Genomic DNA, 21,675 nt, shown 5'->3' with positions numbered 1-21,675 from the left:
AATTTTACAGGAGGGATAATGTTGCCGCCAGCACGTTTTAAAATAGGTGATATGGCCGGAGACTTTTATTTTTCAGGGATGCCTCCATTCTGTAGGAAGTGCCAAAAGTACGGTCACACCAAGGAGTCTTGTGACAGCACCTGTAGGAACTGCGGCAGCTCTGAGCACGAGACCAAAACTTGCCCTCTGGGGAAAAGGTGCCGTTTTTGCAGCCGAGTTGGTCACCTCTATGCTACTTGTCCCCACAGATCTAAGGAGTTGGAACAACCTGAGGACCGGCCAAGGCGTCCCGAGCGGCCCGCAGGCCAGATCACCCCCGTACAAAGAGAGGAACCCCAAGGAGGTGAGCAAGACGAAATGGATACCTCCAGCAGACCCCCCCAAACAGGTGACCCTAAAGAGCAGAGGCGACAAAAACGCAGAGCCAGTGATCAGCGGACGAAAGAGCCCCCCCAGGAGACTGGGGCGCAGGATAGTTCGGATGAAGCTGATCCTACTGGCCTGCAAGAGATGCTGGGTCAGCCTGTACCTGAGGCAGAGGTCCCGGGCGGAGCGGCAGCGCTCACTAAGAGACGTAGGGCGTACTCGGAGGTGGCAGCGGGGGTGCCGATGGGAGTACCTGCCAGGTTGAAGGCAGGGAAACCAGTTGACGTGCCCCCGGAAGCGACAACTGAAGGTCCCCCCCCTTCCAGACAGTTGGGGGATATAGGGACAGCTGCCTCCGAGGTAAGCGTGGTCCCTGAGACGTCCAGAAGCGCGATTCCTGCCCCTATAGAAGGGGAGGACGCTGCCAAAGATTGCAGAATCTTACCCGTTGAGTCCGTCTGGGACCCATTTTCAAGAAGCGCCTTAGGTATGGGGGGTCAGCTGAGTGACGGGTCTTCCTCTCAAACCTCATCGATGCGTACATTTGACTCGAGGAAATATGATGATGAGAGCTCGAGTGGGGTGTCTGGCGACGCGGAGGACTGCTGAGGCCTCCTCGGGTAAGATAAAAATAGACTGTCTCTCTCCCTTTTCCTCATGGCTGAGTTATGTGGTCTTTCCCTTAATGTAAGAAGCGTGCACTCACAGACAAGAAGAGCTGCCCTTTTCAACTACCTTTCTGTTTTTACCGCCTCAGTGTTTTTCCTACAGGAATGCTGCATTCCTCACCGCATGAATTATAAAAAATATGAGGAAGACTGGAGACTCGGACCTTCAGTGTGGTCCGGGTCCAATGAATCAAAAGCCGCAGGTGTCGCCATTTTATTCAAAGGGAACGTTTTAATTGATAATTTTTATGAAATTTTACCAGGCAGAATTTTAATGGTCAAAGCTTTTATAAACGGTGTTAGATGGCAGTTTTTAAACTTTTATGGTTCTACAGACAAAAAAGAAAGAGCAAAAATGCTAGAAATTTTACCCCTTTTTATCAATGATTCAGAACCACTTATTTTAGCTGGTGATTTTAATTGTATTTTAAAGGGGGAACGCCGGTTCTCTAATTCAGTAAGTCGAAACTATGATAAAACCCCGTCTATTTTAAAAGATATTACAGTGGATTTTAAACTTACTGATGTTTTTAAAAAATGCAATAGGGATCTACCGGAAGAGGACGGCGTCACCTGGAGCAATGTAAACTGCAGCTCCAGGATTGATTTTATTTTTTGCTCTTATCAAATACTGCCTTTTAAATGTGATCTTAATTCTAACGTGTTTTCTGACCATAAACTTTTATATTTTAAAGTTAATTTGAACGATCAAAGGAGAACTCCGAAGAAAGCCTGGAAATTAAACGTATCCCTTTTAGAGGATCCGCAAATTTTATCCGATTTTATCACCTTTTATAAGGGCTGCAGACGGGTAAGACATCCCAATATGCTAATTGTTTCCTGGTGGGAAAAAATGAAAATAAAGATAAGAGATTTTTTTATTAAAGCTGGGATGAAGAAAGCAAAAGAAAAATCTGAATTTTATGCTAATTTAAATACCCGTCTGCAGACCCAATACAAGTTCAGAGAACAGGGTATGCAGGTGGAGAAAGAGATCACCGAAATTAAAAAATAAATCTCCCAGTGCCTGGAGCAGAGGGGAAAAGAGATAATCTTTCGCTCTAAGGTGAAACATCTTGAAGAAAACGAGACCTGCTCCAGGTACTTCTTCAAGAAAATAAATGATAAGCATACCCTGTTAAATGAGATAGATGGGGAAACAAATACCCAAAACATTTTAAAAAAGGTGCACGGTTTTTATGCGGATCTTTTTAATACAAAACATGTTGATGTTGATTTTATGAACGACTCATTGAAGGAGGTGGATGCTGTTTTAAATCCTGCTTCCCAAGTGTTTTTATTACAGGATATTACGGAACAGGAGATTTTAGAAACTACAAAGAGTTTTAAAACAGGTAAAGTCCCTGGTCCTGATGGTATACCCATAGAATTTTATGTCATATTTTATGGTATTTTAAAAGAGGATCTCCACCCTCTTTTTACCCAAGTTTTTAGAACAAAAGCCCTCCCGGGGTCCTGGAAGAAAGGCGAGGTGTCCCTGCTTTACAAAAAGGGGGACAAAACAGACATTAGAAATTGGAGGCCTATCACTTTACTAAACTGTGACTATAAAATAATGGCAAAGATATGTGCGAACAGATTAAAAGCAGTGATAGGCCAGATCATACACTCCAATCAGGTCTGTGGGATACCCGGGAGGAGTATATGGGATAATTTAAACCTTTTAAAAGATGTGATCAGTGACACGAAAGAGAGAGGAGGTAAAATGGCAATTTTATCTATAGATTTCGAGAAAGCCTTCGATAGAGTGTCACATTTTTATCTTTTTAAGGTTTTAGAAAAGATGGGTATACCGGAAGGTTTTTTACAGTCTCTGAAGGCCTTTTATGAAAATTGTACTAGCAAAATTTTAGTAAAGGGTTTTAAGACACAGGATGTCCTTTTAAATTCCGGAGTGAAGCAGGGGTGTCCCTTGTCCCCACTACTTTTTATTTGTGCGATCGAGCCTCTACTCTGCAGGTTAAGAAAGGATAAGCAGATAAGAGGAGTCCCCCTGCCGGGCGGGGGGGGACTAGAGGCTAAAGTGGTGGGGTACATGGACGATGTCGCGGTCCTTTGCAGGGACACCCTGTCATTACAGAAATCTTTTAAACAGATTTACCAATTCTGTTGCTCCTCCGGTTTTTTAGTAAATTTTAATAAAAGTAACATCTTAAATATCGGCAAAATGGTTTTAATGGACATTCCAGTCCCTGTGTCAGAGTCTGTACAAATTTTAGGAGTCTCCTTCAATGAGTCAAATAATGGTTTTACCAGTTGGGACTTGGTGGCACAAAAAGTCAATCAGAAAATTTGCATGTGGAACATGAGACAGTTAACAATGGAGGGAAAGGTTTTAATTACAAAAATGGTGATTTTACCTATTTTATTGTATATAAGTATGGTTTTCCCTCCCCCTGAGATTTTATTGAAAAAAATAATTAAAGCATGTTTCACATTTTTAGGGAACTCCAGGATGGAAAAGCTCAGGAGAGAGAAGGTAATATTACCCAAACCAATGGGGGGGAAAGATTTCCCCGATATAAAAGCATTCCTTTTAATAAAATTTTTTACTTTATGTCTTAATGCAGTTTTTAAGGAACATTACTGGTCATATTTTATACGTTTTAACACAGGTTATTTTATGAGGAGGAACGGTTGGTTCTCCACGGTTTTAAGCTCCCCGTATGCTTTTAACCTTTCTGGCCAGTATAAGATTTTAGAAAAAATTGTAAACCTTTTTAACTTAAAAGACAAAAATATTAACGAAGTAAAAAATAGTAAAGGAATTTTAAAAAAGATAAAAGAAAATGTTTTAGTAGCTCCCATCAGTAATTTTAATGAACAAAAATGCAAAGAAATATGGAAGATGGTGAGCGCTAAATATCTTTTTAACCCACAGAAAGATCTGGCCTGGAGCTGTGCCCACGATTGTCTTCCATGCCGGGCATTCCAGCATCGAAGGGGACTGACCAACTCGGCTGCGTGTCCAAGGGGAGGATGTAGAGATGACGAGACAGTCTACCACCTATTCTGGGAATGTTTTTACGCGCAATTGATATGGACAAGAATCCTCCCCTTGGTACAGAAGATTACAGGACTTCGGAGATACACAAGTGATGGCGTTTTATATGGATGCCTGGAATGCCCAACACAGACTCGAAAAATGATGGCATGGAAGATCACCAACTGCGTAAAAGCAGCTCTGTGGGCGGCCAGAAACATTTTATTATTTAAGCATGAAGTTTTAGCTGTGGAAGATGTTTTAGCCATTTGTCTTAATGAAATGTACAAATATTTTCTTTTAGATAAAAAACTCTCTCCTGTTTTATGTAGAAAATGGTTTTTAAGTGAATGGAGTTCCATAATATGATGCCACCAAGTGCCCTTTTATAAATTGTTTTATATGACAATTTGTATTTATTTGTATTAAACCATGGTTGTAAATTTATGTAAATTTCTTTTGTAAAAACGTATTGATTTTTTTGTAAATCTGTTCAAAATTTTAAATAAACGGTTACCTCCTTTGTTGGGGTAGTCAACACAAAAAAATCTGTTCTTATCAGTTTAATATCTGATACGTCCCCTACCTGGGGACCATATATTAAATGGATTTTTAGAACAGGGAGATGGAAATAGAGCTTGCTCTGTCCACTCCACGCATTGACCTGGTATTGCAGTATTTCCAGGACCGGTGCACCCTTTCCTTATGTGTTGACTAAAATCAGATTCCAAAAGTGTTTTTTGTGTTTGCCATTGTTTCTGTCTTTCTGAAGGGATCTCCCCTTTTAATCCCATTATTTCAACACCTGTTGGACAATGCATGAGTGATAATGAGCTAATTGATTAAATGCAATTAATGAATACATTGCCACCTCTTGTTTTGTGTCGTCTGTGTGTCTGTGTTTCCGGCATTTCACATTGGAACAGCTCATTCACCTTCCTTGTCTTCTCTCCGCCCTCCCTTTTAGGTAAGTTAAAGAGCTGCACCTGAGCCAGCCACTGATTGATGCAGCACCACAGTCAAATAGTGGAGTGGAGTAGGGGAACAGCAAACAGCCATTAAAGCCGCCCGCCCGCCCGCCCGCCCGCCACAATGGACCTACCTGTGTACACTAGATGGATGTGATGGAATGTACTGTCGTCCCTACATTTCAAGAAGGAGTAAGAATTGCAGTTGCAACAAAGCCTTGCTTGCCTACAAAGAGAGCAGCAATTTGGATTTGTTACTATGTTACCTAGAAGAATAACAAACTGTGCAAGGATGGAGGTTGTAGGAGCAAGGAGAAGTTGTCTGTAAAGTTGGTGGATGCTTATTTTCCATTTTGCAGTCCCTTGTCTCCCTCTTGTGGCCTCCTGGAGGCAACTAGCTGTGCAAAAAAAGACAGCCTGGCGGCCGGCTGTTGCAGTGTTGCCCTCTCAGGCAACACTGAGTGACTGACTGAGCCGCACCGTCTTATATAAAGTTCAGACGGAACTTTGCACGTGTCATAGTGGAGCCCTGAGGAGCCAGAGCCAGCTTTCTGACATCATAATGGGGCCTCAGAGATAAAAGCCTGGGCCCAGGCAGTGTTGGTCAGTGCTGCTCAGCAGGCAGCACTGGACTGGACTGGATTACAGCTGATACAAGGTGTGAAGGAACAAGGGGTGGCTGTGGGCATGCACTTGCTGCCGCTGCCAGTGTTTATCTGCATGGCAGCAGGGCATTTGGGCGTTGCCAGGAAGGCGTTTTTATGTAGATTCCTCCTCTTTCAGCACTGCATTGTGGTGCAAGCAAAAGAAGCAAATCCTGTCTGGCTTCCTCTCCGGCCTTTATTCACCTCCCGTGTAGCTGTGAGTGTGTGAGCCTGCAGGGCCCCATGGAATTGCCTAGAAGTAGGCTGAATCGCTGCAAGGGCTGAACAGCAGTATCGGGCAGGCTCGGGCAACACGCGGCCCGTTCGGGTTATCGCTTCTCGGCCTTTTGGCTAAGACCAAGTGTATTTATACAGGAGGTTTTTGGTCAGAAGGTGCTCAGGTACCCTCTCTCTCGGCCTCGGGGGATCGTCCAGGTTCGCCTGGACTTCACCCCCGTGCTGCTATTTGGGAGAGAGGCTTAGTCCTGAGCAACGAGTTGCGATCCCCCCCAGCCCCTTGGTCTCCGTAAGACAAGGGGCGCAGCGAAAGCTGTGCGGTTCGACCTGGCCACGCTAATGGCAGGCGAACCCGATGCGGTGCCGGTGTACGCCCGGCTTAAGAATTCTGCACGATTTATCGTGGCAGAGGGTGGAGGCGGTCCCCGTGGTATTAAATTTTTAGTCCACGCCATTTTGGAAGATCTGCTGGCGGTCCACAAGAACGAGCTCTTGGCTATCCAGGACTACCCGAAGCGAGGAATCTACGATGTCACCTTCATGGGAGAAGGAATACTCCGTGATGCTATGGACCGAGCTGAGAGGAAACAAGGTGAACTCGTAGCAGCGGGAGTCAAGGTAGTAGAGCATGAATTTGAAATAACCAAACTCGTGGTGATTAAAATGTATTCCCCATATGTGAGAGATATGGAAGTGGCAGCATTTCTAGCTGCCTACTTCAAAAATGTCAAACTCCTGGGGAAAGTGATGAACGAGTGTGGAGTGTGGACCGCCAAATGGAAGTTTTTAGTTACGCTGATTAAGGACCCCTCCACCCAAGAAACGAGATTACCACCGGCTCGTTTTAAAATTGGAAATGTGAATGGCGACCTCTACTTCTCAGGGATGCCAAACTTCTGCAGGGCTTGTGGTACCTATGGACATACCAGTTTTAACTGCGATGTCACCTGCAGAAACTGTGGAAGCAAAGAGCACAATATAAGGGAGTGCACAGAAGAAAAAAAATGCAACTTTTGTCAAAAAACTGGTCACTTGTATTTTTCTTGTCCTCATAGGTACCGAAGCGGAGAAGAAGAGCAACCCGGGGCGCCCCCACGTGCTCCACCAGCGGACCAGCCCCGCCCTCAGGGAGAGGAACAAGCCAGTGCTGCAAAGGAGCAGCGGGGTACCTGGGCTTCAAGGGTACGGTCTGTTGGAGCCAAAGCAGGTACCTCACAGCCAACAGCCTCAGAGGAGAGAAGGGAGTCCAGTGCGAAGGAAAAACGCCAAGCCAAACGTAAGGCTGAGAAGGGGCAGGCCAGTGAGATAACTGAGGCATCCCAGAGTGCTGGTTGCTCAGTGGATGCCGGGCCTGCTCCCAATCCTGGGTCTCTAGATACGGAGTCTGAAGAGGAAGGTTGGCTGAAAGTGGGTCCCCGTAAAAAGGGTAAACAGGAGCGTGCCGGTAGGGGGGTGACAGGGGAGGAGCAAATGGATACGTCCGTAAAGCAAAGTGAGGCTCCTCCTAGGACCGCCCCCTCGTCGTTACTGGTGAGGAGGGTGGGCACTGTTCCCCCCGAGCCAACCGACACCCCGCCATGTGCGCAACCTCCCCCTCTAGAACGGCCTGCACGGCCTCAGGGGGGAGCGGCGGGGCCCTTGGGGGACCCACCCGATACAGACCTATATGGTCAGCCGTTAGAGACCCAGGTAAGGCTGTGTGAATCTGGACTCCCTGTATACGAGATGAGGGCTGTTGGCTCGACGCTCACGGAACGTAGTTCCTCTCCTGAATCATCCCCTTTCTCGCTAGAGTCAGACGAGGGCGGGGAGATGAGTTCAAGCGAGATTTCTGGTATTGCTGGTGGAGGCCAAGTCTGATTTTAAGTAACACGATTATTTATTTTTTAAAATCAAGACTAACACAATTAAAACTCCACGATGTCTGAAATAAAGGGGATCTCCCTCAACGTGAGGGGCGCCAAGTCCAAAGTCAGAAGGGTTGCTCTCTTCAGTTTTTTATCTGGCCTGGCAGCCTCTGTTTTTTTCCTGCAGGAGTGCGGCATTCCCCATGCAATGAAGTACCATAAATACAAAGAGGATTGGAAGTATGGTCCATCAGTCTGGTCTGGATCTAACGAGTCCAGATCAGCAGGGGTCGCCATTCTTTTTAAGGGAAACGTTTTTATTGATTTTATTCAAGAGATTCTTCCAGGACGTATTTTATTGGTTAAAGCTTTTATTGACGGCGTAAAATGGCAGTTTTTAAATTTTTACGGCTCACCTGACAAAAAGGAGAGAGCAGAGATGCTAGAAATGTTACCTCTTTTTATTAATACAACTGAGCCTTTTATCCTCGCAGGTGATTTTAACTGTATCCTGAGGGGGGAACGCCGGCTTACCAGTACTACAAGTAGGAATTACGATAAGACCTCTGGACTGCTCAAAGATATTGTAAATGATTTTAAATTAACAGATTTGTACAAAGAATGTAATAGGAGCAGCCCAGAGGAAGCCGGCGTTACCTGGAGCAACGCCACCTGTAGCTCCAGGATAGATTTTATTTTTTGTAATGAGAATGTACTGCCTTTTAATTGTGAAGTTTTAACTAATGTTTTCTCAGATCACAAGCTTTTATCATTTTATGTAAAGCGTGATTTTAATAAACCGGTGTGTAAGAAGTCCTGGAAGTTAAATGTTTCCCTTTTAGATGATCCACAGGTTTTTACTGATTTTATTGAATTTTACCAAAAATGCAGGCGGGGGAGAGACATGCGTACTCCCATCAGTGCATGGTGGGAGAAAATGAAAAAAAGAATAAAGGAATTTTTTATTAAAAAGAGCGTGGCGAAAGCCAGAGAAAAACATGCTTTTTTTAAAATTCTCAGCACCCGTCTGCAGACCCTGTACAAGATGAGAGATAATGAAATTGACGTTAAAACTGACATCACTAATTTAAAAAAAGAAATAGCTCAGTGCCTGGAGCAGAAAGGCAAAGAAATCATTTTTCGTTCCAAAATTCAGCATGTGGAGGAGAATGAGACCTGCTCCAGGTACTTTTTAAAAAAAATTAACAATAAAAAGGCTATTATTAAAAATATTGAAGGTGTGTCAGATGTACAGGGTATTTTAAGTAAAGTTCATGAGTTTTATGCTGACCTTTTTAGTGTTAAAACTGTGGATCATAATTTTATGCGTGACTCACTGAAGGAGATTACTACTGTTTTAGACCCTGTCTCCCAGAATTTTTTATTACAGGAGCTGACGGAGCAGGAGGTTTTAGAAACGGTAAAGAGTTTTAAAGCCGGAAAAGTTCCCGGACCGGACGGTATACCCAGTGAGTTTTATGTCAAATTTTATGACATTTTAAAAGAGGATCTTTTTAGCCTTTTTTATGAAGTTTTTAATTCCAAGATGCTGCCTAAGTCCTGGCGGAAGGGTGAGGTCTCCCTGCTACATAAGAAAGGTGACATCGCAGTTTTGAAGAACTGGAGACCAATAACCCTTCTGAATAGCGACTATAAAATAATGGCAAAAGTGTGCGCAAATAGATTAAAAGCCATAATACCCCACATTGTACACTCTAACCAGGTGTGTGGGGTGCCAGGCCGCAGCATCTGGGATAATCTTAACCTGGTAAAAGATGTGATTGAGGACACGAGGTCTAGAAGAGGTAAATTAGCCATTTTATCTATAGACTTCGAGAAGGCGTTCGACCGTGTCTCTCATTTTTATCTTTTTAAGGTTTTAGAGCGTATGGGTATACCTGAAGGATTTTTATTATCACTTAAAGCCTTTTATAAAGATTGCACAAGCAAAATTTTAGTGAATGGTTTTAAGACACAGGACGTGATTTTAAACTCAGGGGTGAAGCAGGGGTGTCCCTTGTCCCCACTGCTTTTTATTTGCGCATTAGAGCCTCTACTGTGTACAATTCGCCGCGATAAGTTAATACGTGGAGTCCCCCTGCCCGGGGGTGGCGGCGTAGAGGCTAAAGCAGTGGGGTACATGGACGATGTAGCGGTTTTTTGCAGGGACACCCTGTCGCTTCAGAGAACCCTCAGACAAATTGAGTTTTATTGCTGTGCTTCCGGTTTTAAGGTGAACTTCGACAAAAGTAATATTTTAAATATAGGAAGCATGGCTTTTAGAGACATACCCGTCCCTGTGTCAGATAATATTACGATTTTAGGTGTCTCCTTCAGTGAGTGCGATAATGGTTTTATCAGTTGGGACATGGTGGCGCAGAAGGTAAATCAAAAAATATGTATGTGGAACATGAGAAAACTTACCATGGAGGGAAAAGTTTTAATTATTAAAATGGTCATTTTACCCCTGCTTTTATATCTCAGTATGGTTTTCCCTCCCCCCACGGTTTTATTGCAAAAAATTACTAAAGCATGTTTTACCTTCTTTTGGAGTTCCAGAATGGAGAAACTTAAAAGAGAGATTGTGATGAAATCCAAACCGAAGGGTGGCAAAGATTTTCCGAATTTTAACAGGTTTCTTTTAATCAAGTTCTTCAGTTTCTGTTTTAATTCCCTTTTTAAAGAACATTATTGGTCCTATTTTTTACGTTTTAATACAGGGTTTTTAATGCGAAGGTTTGGGTGGTTCAACATTGTTTTATCCTCACCTTACGCTTTTAAACTCTCAATAAACTATGTGATTTTAGAAAAGATAGTGACCTTATTCAACCTGAAGGGAAAAAATGTAAATGAGCTGAAAAATAGTAAAAAATTAATTAAAGACCTAAGAGAAAGTGAGACGGTCAGCAGGATTGAGAATTTTAATGAGGAACGAAGTGCTTTTATCTTCAAAATTATTAATGTGTTTTATCTTTTTAATACACAGATGGACCTGGCCTGGAGCTGCATTCATCAATGTCTTCCATGCCGGGCATTCCAATACAGAAGGAGGCTCGCGAGGTCTGCCGTCTGCCCGAGGGAAGGCTGCCAGGCCGAGGAAACGATTCGACACATTTTTTGGACGTGTGATTTTGCGAAGGAATTTTGGAAAAAAATATTCCCTCTTTTGGCAAAGATGGCAGACCTGAAAGACTTGAATTATGAAGATATTTTATATGGACTATTTGGATGCCCAACCGCGAGCCAAAAGATAATAGCGTGGAAGACGATGAATTGCGCCAAAGAAGCTCTATGGAAGGCCAGGAACATCCTGATTTTTAAGCACGATGTTTTATCTACTGATGATGTTTTAGGTCTTTGTTTTAGCGAAATGTACATTTATTATTTATTAGACAAAAAAAGAAATGCCACCCTTCTTAATAAATGGTTTGTGAAAGAATGGAACTCCAACATATAAAGATTTGCCACCATGTCCCTTTTATGTAATGTAATGCAATGAAATATTGATTTTATTGTTATTCATTTGTACAAAAGTTGGTTTTATTGTAAACTGTATTTTTTATCATGAAATAAATCATTGACACCCCTGAAAAGGGGTAGCCAACTTAAAAAAAAAATCTGTTCTTATCAGTTTAATATCTGATACGTCCCCTATCTGGGGACCATATATTAAATGGATTTTTAGAACAGGGAGATGGAAATAGAGCTTGCTCTGTCCACTCCACGCATTGACCTGGTATTGCAGTATTTCCAGGACCTGTGCACCCTTTCCTTATGTGTTGACTAAAATCAGATTCCAAAAGTGTTTTTTGTGTTTGCCATTGTTTCTGTCTTTCTGAAGGGATCTGCCCTTTTAATCCCATTATTTCAACACCTGTTGGACAATGCATGAGTGATAATGAGCTAATTGATTAAATGCAATTAATGAATACATTGCCACCTCTTGTTTTGTGTCGTCTGTGTGTCTGTGTTTCCGGCATTTCACATTGGAACAGCTCATTCACCTTCCTTGTCTTCTCTCCGCCCTCCCTTTTAGGTAAGTTAAAGAGCTGCACCTGAGCCAGCCACTGATTGATGCAGCACCACAGTCAAATAGTGGAGTGGAGTAGGGGAACAGCAAACAGCCATTAAAGCCGCCCGCCCGCCCGCCCGCCACAATGGACCTACCTGTGTACACTAGATGGATGTGATGGAATGTACTGTCATCCCTACATTTCAAGAAGGAGTAAGAATTGCAGTTGCAACAAAGCCTTGCTTGCCTACAAAGAGAGCAGCAATTTGGATTTGTTACTATGTTACCTAGAAGAATAACAAACTGTGCAAGGATGGAGGTTGTAGGAGCAAGGAGAAGTTGTCTGTAAAGTTGGTGGATGCTTATTTTCCATTTTGCAGTCCCTTGTCTCCCTCTTGTGGCCTCCTGGAGGCAACTAGCTGTGCAAAAAAAGACAGCCTGGCGGCCGGCTGTTGCAGTGTTGCCCTCTCAGGCAACACTGAGTGACTGACTGAGCCGCACCGTCTTATATAAAGTTCAGACGGAACTTTGCACGTGTCATAGTGGAGCCCTGAGGAGCCAGAGCCAGCTTTCTGACATCATAATGGGGCCTCAGAGATAAAAGCCTGGGCCCAGGCAGTGTTGGTCAGTGCTGCTCAGCAGGCAGCACTGGACTGGACTGGATTACAGCTGATACAAGGTGTGAAGGAACAAGGGGTGGCTGTGGGCATGCACTTGCTGCCGCTGCCAGTGTTTATCTGCATGGCAGCAGGGCATTTGGGCGTTGCCAGGAAGGCGTTTTTATGTAGATTCCTCCTCTTTCAGCACTGCATTGTGGTGCAAGCAAAAGAAGCAAATCCTGTCTGGCTTCCTCTCCGGCCTTTATTCACCTCCCGTGTAGCTGTGAGTGTGTGAGCCTGCAGGGCCCCATGGAATTGCCTAGAAGTAGGCTGAATCACTGCAAGGGCTGAACAGCAGTATCGGGCAGGCCCGGGCAACGCGCGGCCCGTTCGGGTTATCGCTTCTCGGCCTTTTGGCTCAGATCAGGGTTTATTGCTCTGGTCTGGGTCGGGGGTGCGAGTGTTCCTGTGGTAGCAGGAGACCTTTTGAGTGGCGATCCTCCTATGGTCCTGGACCGATAGGCTGAAAGATGGCAGGTATGGAATTTTCCTCAGGTATCCAGAAGACAGTCCGGCTGAAGGTGGAGATCTCAGACAGCATGAAGAACAGCATCTCATATGTTGGACACGAAATTGTGGAAAAGATGGCGGGTATTTCCCTTGAAGATGATGTGTTTTGTATTCAGGAATCAAAGAAACAAGGTATCTATGACATTTCCTTTTATGTGGATGGGACCTGCCTGCTCTTCTATGAATGTCTGAAGACCAATGCATCTAACCTGGTACTGAGGAATGTCACATTTGTTCCACTGTTTGAACTAGAGGAAAAAACTGTCTTTATCCATGTATTTAACCCTTTCACGGATGTTAATATCCTAAAGAACTTCCTTGGACAGTACTGTTTAAGTGTGAAAGGAGGGGTAAGGCAGAAAAGTATCCTTAACATCTTTAATGGAACATATAAATTCTGGGTGAAATTAAGACCTGATGAAAGCTGTATTGGGGGAGTGAGACACCCACCTGCCAATTTTTCTGTGGCTGGAAACAGAGGCTACCTGTATTATCAAGGACAGCCATCCTTTTGCAGGAACTGCTTTAAATTTGGCCATTTAAAGGAGGATTGCCCAGGGGTTAAACTGTGCAGGAACTGTAAAAATCCTGGACATGAGGCTGGGGCGTGTCCACAGCCTAGAGCCTGTGATTTATGTGGATTGACTGGGCATATGTACAGAGACTGTCCTGAGGTTGTCAAGAGGAGGGAAGAAAGAAAGAAGCAGGAGGAAGCTAGAAAGCAAAGGAACCAAATGGATCTTGATAGGAAGAGGGAGGAAGGAGCAAGAATCTTGAGGATGTCTGAGGAGGCTGAAAAAAGATAAAATGAAGCTGTGCAAGACCAGCAGCAGGTGGAGATGGGGGAGGGGTTGATTAGCCCAGCTGTGGAATCTCCCATGAGCATTCTGATGGATGAGTCAGCAAGAATAGACTGGTCTCTCTCTGAGGAAGATGAACCTCCTGGGGGGGAAGTGACTGTCGCAGGTGCAGAATGTTTTCGTCCCCCCAGGAAAACGGCAAAAAAGCCACGTTTTGAGAAGGTGGAAGAAGAGGCGATTTCGTTGGAGAACCCATTCGAATCTTTATTTGAGGCCCATATGGATACAGGCTCTGGCGGAGAAGGTTCTTCCAAAGTACTCCAGAGGAAAATCTTAAAATAATGGCGTTGCTAAATTTTCTTCCTTTGGGTTGTTTTAGATTATGTCTTTGAAGTTTTTGTCATCCAATGTGCGTGTGTTTAGGAGTAGAGCCAGAAGAGCTCTTATACTAGATATATTAGCAAATCAAAATGTTGATGTCATTTGTGTTCAAGAGTGTGGATTGGATTTTGTGGTGGGGCAGGAGGAGTGGGTGCACGGGCCTGCAATATGGTCAGTGTCAAACAAAAATAGAAATGATGGTGTGGGGATTTTATTCAAAAACAAAAAAATAGAAATTTGCAGTCATACTGTTATTGAGGAGGGAAGGTGTGTGATGGTGGTGGTGAGATTTAATAGAGTGAATGTTCGTATAATTAATATATATGCTCCAGTTAATAAGAATGAAAGAGTGGAATTGTTTGAAAAAGTGAAAATGTTTTTGCCTGGGAAGGATCCGGTTGTGTGGATAGGGGACTTTAATTGTGAGATTGATGGAAAAAATGTGGATGTGTCTGGTAATGTGGTTAAAAATATTTTGTTTGATTTCCAGTTGAAGGATGTGATAAAATTATGTGGGGTAGACCCCCAAGATACATATTTTTCAGACAGGGGTATTTATAGTTCGAGACTAGATATGTGTTTTGTGTCGAAAGGTGTGATGGGTAAAAATTATATGCAAATGAGGGTAATATATTCAGATCATGAGTGTGTGATGTGTGAACTGGTTTTGGATGTGGAATGTATAAGTGGGAGGGGTTTATGGAAATTAAATGTTAATTTGTTAGAAGATGAGGAGGTGTATGGGAAATATGTTAATTTGTATGGGAGTTGGTGTAGAAGGAAGAAAGAGTTTGTAGATGTGTTGGAGTGGTGGGATTGGGTGAAGGAAAAAACAAAAGTATATTTTAAGAAAGCTGGTTATAGAAGAGCGGCTGGTAGAAGGAGAAAGTATGAGTGCTTGTATAAAAGATTGGGGTTTTTGAGAAGTTTGAAGAAGAATGGTTGGGCGGTGGATGAGAAGATTGAGGAAGTTAAGAAGAATATGAAAGAATGGATGGTGAAGAAGGGTAAGGAAATTATGTATCAAGCAAGATTGGATAAGTTAGAAAAGAATGAGAAATGTTCGAGATATTTTTTTAAAAAAGTGATTGGGAAGAAAGAGGATTTGGTATGTGTGTATGATAAGGATGGGAATGTGGTAAAAGGGAAAGTGGTGTTAGGAGTGGTTGAAGAGTTTTACAGAGAATTGTATGCAGTAAAGGAGTGTGATAGAGATTTGGAGTCTGAGGTGGTGGCTGTGATTGAGAAGCAGGTGGAGAGAATGGAGTATGATAGGCTGATGAGAGGAGTTGGGGAGGAAGAGGTTAAATCAGTTATTGAAAGCATGTCAGTGAATAGAACACCGGGAGAGGATGGGTTGCCAGTGGAGTTTTATAAGAGAATGTGGGATGTGATTAAGCTAGATATGATTGAGATATATGTTTTTATGCGGGAAAAGTGTAGATTGGCGGAGAGTATGAAGAGTGGAGTGGTTGTGCTGATTTATAAGAAAGGGGATGAGAAGGATGTAAGGAATTGGAGACCTATAACTTTGTTGAATGTGGATTATAAGATTTTTGCTAAAATGATTGCCAATAGAATGAGAGATGTGATCGATCAGGTGATTGGGGAGGATCAAGTGTGTGGAATTCCTGGGAGAAGGATTGGGGAGAATCTTTGTTTGTTGAGAGATGTGTTGTGGGATGCAAGGGAGAGAAAGCAAGAGGTTAGTGTGTTGTCTATTGATTTTGAAAAAGCATTTGATAGGTTGTCGCATGATTTTCTGTTTAAAGTGTTGGTGAGGATGGGGTTTCCTGGAGAGTTTGTGAATATGGTGAGGATGTTGTATAAGGGTGTGGGCAGTAAGGTTTTGATAAACGGATGGGTGAGTGAAGAAGTGAAGGTGTGTTCGGGTGTAAGACAGGGATGCCCTTTGTCCCCTATAGTCTTTGTGTGTGCTTTAGAACCATTATTAGAGATGATTAGGAAGGATAAGTGTATGAGAGGAGTGCAGATTCCAGGGAGTGGTGGGAAAGAGCTGAAAGTGTTGGCGTATATGGACGATGTGTGTGTGCTGTGTGATTCTTTTGCAGTTTTGAGGAGGGCAAAATTATTGGTGTCTTTGTTTTGTGGTGCGTCAGCTTTTAGGGTAAATTGGAAGAAAAGTGAGTATAAGAGGTTTGGAAGTTCAGGTATGAATGAGGACTTGGGTGTGAAAAGAGTGGACGGAGCGATTCAAATTTTGGGGGTTAAAATGGATGAAAAATTGGATGGAAGTGAGAGTTGGGTAGATGTGGAGAAAAGAGTGAGTAGGAAGTTGAGATTTTGGAGTTTGAGAGAGTTGACGTTTGAAGGAAAGATAATGGTGATAAAAAGTGTGATTTTGCCCATTTTTCTGTATCTTGCTGTGGTGTTTCCTCCAGGGTATATGGTTGTAAGGAAATTGAATAGAATTGTGTTTGTGTTTTTTTGGGGAACGACAATGGAGAGAGTGAAAAGAGAGACTGTGCTGAAGGACTGGGTGAATGGGGGTATGAATTTTCCTAATATTGAAGTGTATTTAGGGGTGAATGTGATGTTTGCAGTGAAGAGGATGCTGGGAGGTGATTGGAAATTTGCATGCATGGTGAGATTTCTGGGTGGGAAGGTGTTAGGGAAAATAGGATGGATAAAAAGAGATTTAAGGAAGCCGTATGCGTTTGTGAGTCCTAAATGGTATGAGTTTATTGAGAATTTTATGAGGAAATTTGGATTGACAGCGGTGAAGAAAGAATGTTTGAAAGATAAGAAGAGTGTGTTTAAGTGTATAAAAGATATGGAAGTCCAATGTAATATAAATATGGTGAGAGGTCAGTGTGTTGGTAAGGTGTGGAAGGGGTTGAGGACAGATGGTATTACAAATAGACAGAGAGAGATTGTATGGCAGAGTTTGCATGGTGGGTTGTCAGTTAGAGAGTTTCAGAAAAATCGTGGAGTTGTGAGGAGTGATTTGTGTCCAAGAGAGAATTGTGGTGGGAGTGAAAGTATAGTGCATCTGTTTTGGAATTGTGGGGTGGCACAGGGAGTTTGGAGGGGTATGGGTCCGTTACTTAAGGAGTTGGTTGGGATTAATAGGTTATGTATGGAAATAGTTTTGTTTGGGCTTGCGAGTGTAAGTCAGAAAAATCAAAGGGTATTATTTGTCATGTTAGCAATTATAAAAGAGGTTTTGTGGGATGTTAGGAACCTGTATGTGTTTAGAAAGAAAGATGTAACGGTGGAAGGATGTTTGAGAATGGTATTGGATAGGATGTATACAGTGTATTTGGTAGATAAGGAAAGGTTGGGGGAGGTGGATGCAGAAGGGATTTGGAAGGTTTTGAAGTGGAGGTATATGGTGAGAGTGTAGTGGAGGGGTGGAATTTTTTTGATATGATTTCTGTATTTGCTTTTTGTTATATGAAAATTTAAAAAAATCTAAATGAAAAAGCCTGATGATGATTGGATAGAACCGTTCAGAATGTCTAGGATACTGATAGTAAGTATCGACAGGATATGAACGAGTGCTTTTAAACAAAATTAATCCAAACCTGAAGGTTTTAAAAAAAAAAAAAAAAAAAAAATCTGTTCTTATCAGTTTAATATCTGATACGTCCCCTATCTGGGGACCATATATTAAATGGATTTTTAGAACAGGGAGATGGAAATAGAGCTTGCTCTGTCCACTCCACGCATTGACCTGGTATTGCAGTATTTCCAGGACCGGTGCACCCTTTCCTTATGTGTTGACTAAAATCAGATTCCAAAAGTGTTTTTTGTGTTTGCCATTGTTTCTGTCTTTCTGAAGGGATCTCCCCTTTTAATCCCATTATTTCAACACCTGTTGGACAATGCATGAGTGATAATGAGCTAATTGATTAAATGCAATTAATGAATACATTGCCACCTCTTGTTTTGTGTCGTCTGTGTGTCTGTGTTTCCGGCATTTCACATTGGATCAGCTCATTCACCTTCCTTGTCTTCTCTCCGCCCTCCCTTTTAGGTAAGTTAAAGAGCTGCACCTGAGCCAGCCACTGATTGATGCAGCACCACAGTCAAATAGTGGAGTGGAGTAGGGGAACAGCAAACAGCCATTAAAGCCGCCCGCCACAATGGACCTACCTGTGTACACTAGATGGATGTGATGGAATGTACTGTCATCCCTACATTTCAAGAAGGAGTAAGAATTGCAGTTGCAACAAAGCCTTGCTTGCCTACAAAGAGAGCAGCAATTTGGATTTGTTACTATTTTACCTAGAAGAATAACAAACTGTGCAAGGATGGAGGTTGTAGGAGCAAGGAGAAGTTGTCTGTAAAGTTGGTGGATGCTTATTTTCCATTTTGCAGTCCCTTGTCTCCCTCTTGTGGCCTCCTGGAGGCAACTAGCTGTGCAAAAAAAGACAGCCTGGCGGCCGGCTGTTGCAGTGTTGCCCTCTCAGGCAACACTGAGTGACTGACTGAGCCGCACCGTCTTATATAAAGTTCAGACGGAACTTTGCACGTGTCATAGTGGAGCCCTGAGGAGCCAGAGCCAGCTTTCTGACATCATAATGGGGCCTCAGAGATAAAAGCCTGGGCCCAGGCAGTGTTGGTCAGTGCTGCTCAGCAGGCAGCACTGGACTGGACTGGATTACAGCTGATACAAGGTGTGAAGGAACAAGGGGTGGCTGTGGGCATGCACTTGCTGCCGCTGCCAGTGTTTATCTGCATGGCAGCAGGGCATTTGGGCGTTGCCAGGAAGGCGTTTTTATGTAGATTCCTCCTCTTTCAGCACTGCATTGTGGTGCAAGCAAAAGAAGCAAATCCTGTCTGGCTTCCTCTCCGGCCTTTATTCACCTCCCGTGTAGCTGTGAGTGTGTGAGCCTGCAGGGCCCCATGGAATTGCCTAGAAGTAGGCTGAATCGCTGCAAGGGCTGAACAGCAGTATCGGGCAGGCTCGGGCAACGCGCGGCCCGTTCGGGTTATCGCTTCTCGGCCTTCTGGCTGAGATCAAGTGTAGTGCTGGTTACTTGTAGTCAGTGCTGCCTGGTCTTAGTTGGGAGGTGCTCAGGTACCCTCTCTCTCGGCCTCGGGGGATCGTCCAGGTTCGCCTGGACTTCACCCCCGTGCTGCCATTTGGGAGAGAGGCTTAGTCCTGAGCAACGAGTTGTGATCCACATATCCCCCGTGTAGGCTTCGGCCGAAAAGGGGAAAGCTGCGTAGACGTTGCGTCACCAACGGGTGGCGTAACTTTCCGTGAAAACCCCTCACCATGGACGAAAGTCCTGGTGAGATACCGGCGTATGCCCGGATAAAGAATACAATCCGTGTCATTGTATCAGAAGAGAAGGCGACAACCTGCGGCCTGAAGTTCTTGGTGGAGACCGTGCTTGTTGGCATTTTCAACATTCAGAAGCGGGAGATATTGGCGGTACAAGACTATCCAAGGAGAAGAACATATGACATAACTTTTGTACAGAATGGAGTGTTCCAAGATCTGCTGGCGGCATACATGGTAAAAAACGATCCGAGACTGGACGGTATTGAATTTTACGAACATGTGTTGGACATCACTAAGATGATTGTGATAAAAATGTACTGCCCGTTTGCTGATTTAAAAGATGTGATGTCCTTTTTATCCCCCTATTTCAAAAGTGTAAAATGTATTGGCAAAATAATGAACGAAGTTGGAGTTTGGACGTCAAAGTGGAGATTTTTAGTAACTTGTTATAGAGATGCCAATACAGCAGGGGGGATAATGTTGCCGCCAGCACGCTTTAAATTAGGTGATATGGCAGGAGATCTTTTTTATACAGGAATGCCTCCATTCTGTAGAAAATGTCAAAAGTACGGTCACACCAAAGAGTTCTGCGAAAGCACCTGTAGGAATTGTGGCAGCTCTGAGCACGAGGCCAAAACTTGCCCTCTGGGGAAAAGGTGTCGTTTTTGCAGCCGAGTTAGTCATCTATATGCTACTTGTCCCCACAGATCGGAACAACCCGAGGTCCGGCCGAGGCGTCCAGAGCAGCCAGCAGGCCAGATCGCCCCCGCACAAGGAGAGGAACCAGGAGGTGAAGAGGCAAATGACATGGACACCTCCAGCAGACCCCCCCAAACAGGTGACCCAAAAGAGCAAAGGCGGTTTAAGAGAAGAGCCAGTGATCAGCGGACGAAAAAGCCCCCTCAGGAAACGGAGGAGATGGGTAGTTCGGATGAAGCTGATCCGCCTGGGCCGCAGGAGGTGCTGGGTCAGCCCGTACCTGAGGCAGAGGACCCGGGTGGAGCGGCAGCTAGGTCTAAGAGGCGTAGGGCGTACTCAGAGGTGGCAGCGGGGGTGCCGATGGGAGTACCTGCTAGAGCGAAAGCAGGGAAACCAGTTGACGCGCCCCCGGAAGCACCAGCTGAAGGTCTCCCCCCTTCTCGCCAGTTGGGGGAGACAAGCATAGCTACCTCTGAGGTGACAGAAGTCCCGGAAACGGCCGCGAGTGCGTTTCCTGCCCCTATCGTAGGGGAGAAGGCTGCCATACGAGATGCTCCAGAAACCTTGCCCGTGGAGTCCATATGGGACCCATTTTCGATCAGTGCCTCAGGTATGGCGGGGGGTCAGCTGTCTGACATGAGTTCCTCTCCAATCTCCTCAACTTATACAGTTGGTTTGAAGTCGGAGGGCGATGAGAGTTCGAGTGAGGTCTCTGGTAACGCCGAGGACTGCTGAGGCCTCCTCGGGTAAGATTACATAAGACTGTCTCTTTTCCCTTTTCCTCATGGCAGAGTTAGGTGGCATTTCCTTAAATGTTAGGAGCGTGCATTCCAAGACGAGAAGAGCTGCCCTGTTTGATTATCTTTCTATTTTTTCCGCCACCGTTTTTTTCCTACAGGAATGCTGTATCCCACATCGCACGAACTACAACAAATATAAGGAAGACTGGAGACTCGGACCTTCAGTGTGGTCCGGGTCTAACGATTCCAGAGCCGCAGGTGTCGCCATTTTATTTAAAGGGAACGTTTTAATTGACAGTTTTAATGAAATTTTACAAGGTAGAATTTTATTGGTCAAAGCTTTTATAGACGGTATTAGATGGCAGTTTTTAAATTTTTATGGGTCCTCGGACAAGAATGAAAGAGCTAGAATGCTAGAGATTTTACCCCTTTTTTTAAACGATTCAGAGCCACTTGTTTTAGCGGGTGATTTTAATTGTATTTTAAAGGGGGAACGCCGGTTCTCTAACTCAGTAAGCAGGAATTATGACAAAACCTCCTCATTATTAAAAGATATAGTTACTGATTTTAAACTTACTGATGTTTTTAAGAAATGTAACAGCAATTTATCTGCAGAGGCCGGCGTCACCTGGAGCAATGTGAACTGTAGCTCCAGGATCGATTTTATATTCTGCTCTTATCAAGTACTGCCTTTTAAATGTGATCTTAATCCCAATGTTTTATCTGATCATAAATTATTGTATTTTAAAGTTAAAAATGATATTGGGAAAAATACTGTCAAAAAAGCCTGGAAAATGAACGTTTCCCTTTTAGATGATCCGCAAATTTTATCTGATTTTATTACCTTTTATAAGGGCTGCAGACGGGTAAGACATCCAAATAT

At 43.8% G+C, this 21,675-nt stretch overlaps 3 non-coding genes across 3 annotated transcripts; all 3 read left to right on the top strand.

Moving 5' to 3' along the window:
• Positions 1-4,555: 4,555 nt before the first annotated feature.
• On the top strand, positions 4,556-4,739 carry LOC142718404 (U2 spliceosomal RNA). The gene has a single exon (XR_012872524.1). It is a non-coding gene; the product is annotated as a U2 spliceosomal RNA (small nuclear RNA).
• Positions 4,740-11,316: 6,577 nt separating this feature from the next.
• Positions 11,317-11,504, top strand: LOC142718415 (U2 spliceosomal RNA). Its single transcript, XR_012872533.1, has one exon. It is a non-coding gene; the product is annotated as a U2 spliceosomal RNA (small nuclear RNA).
• A 6,142-nt stretch (positions 11,505-17,646) lies between these two features.
• LOC142718414 (U2 spliceosomal RNA) lies at positions 17,647-17,830 on the top strand. Its single transcript, XR_012872532.1, has one exon. It is a non-coding gene; the product is annotated as a U2 spliceosomal RNA (small nuclear RNA).
• Positions 17,831-21,675: the final 3,845 nt, after the last annotated feature.

The sequence above is a fragment of the Rhinoderma darwinii genome, unplaced genomic scaffold (genome assembly GCF_050947455.1).
Source record: "Rhinoderma darwinii isolate aRhiDar2 unplaced genomic scaffold, aRhiDar2.hap1 Scaffold_466, whole genome shotgun sequence".
Classification (NCBI taxonomy): Eukaryota; Metazoa; Chordata; class Amphibia; order Anura; family Rhinodermatidae; genus Rhinoderma; species Rhinoderma darwinii.
Note: the sequence above shows the minus strand (reverse complement) of the source record. Positions and strands in the feature narration are given on the sequence as shown.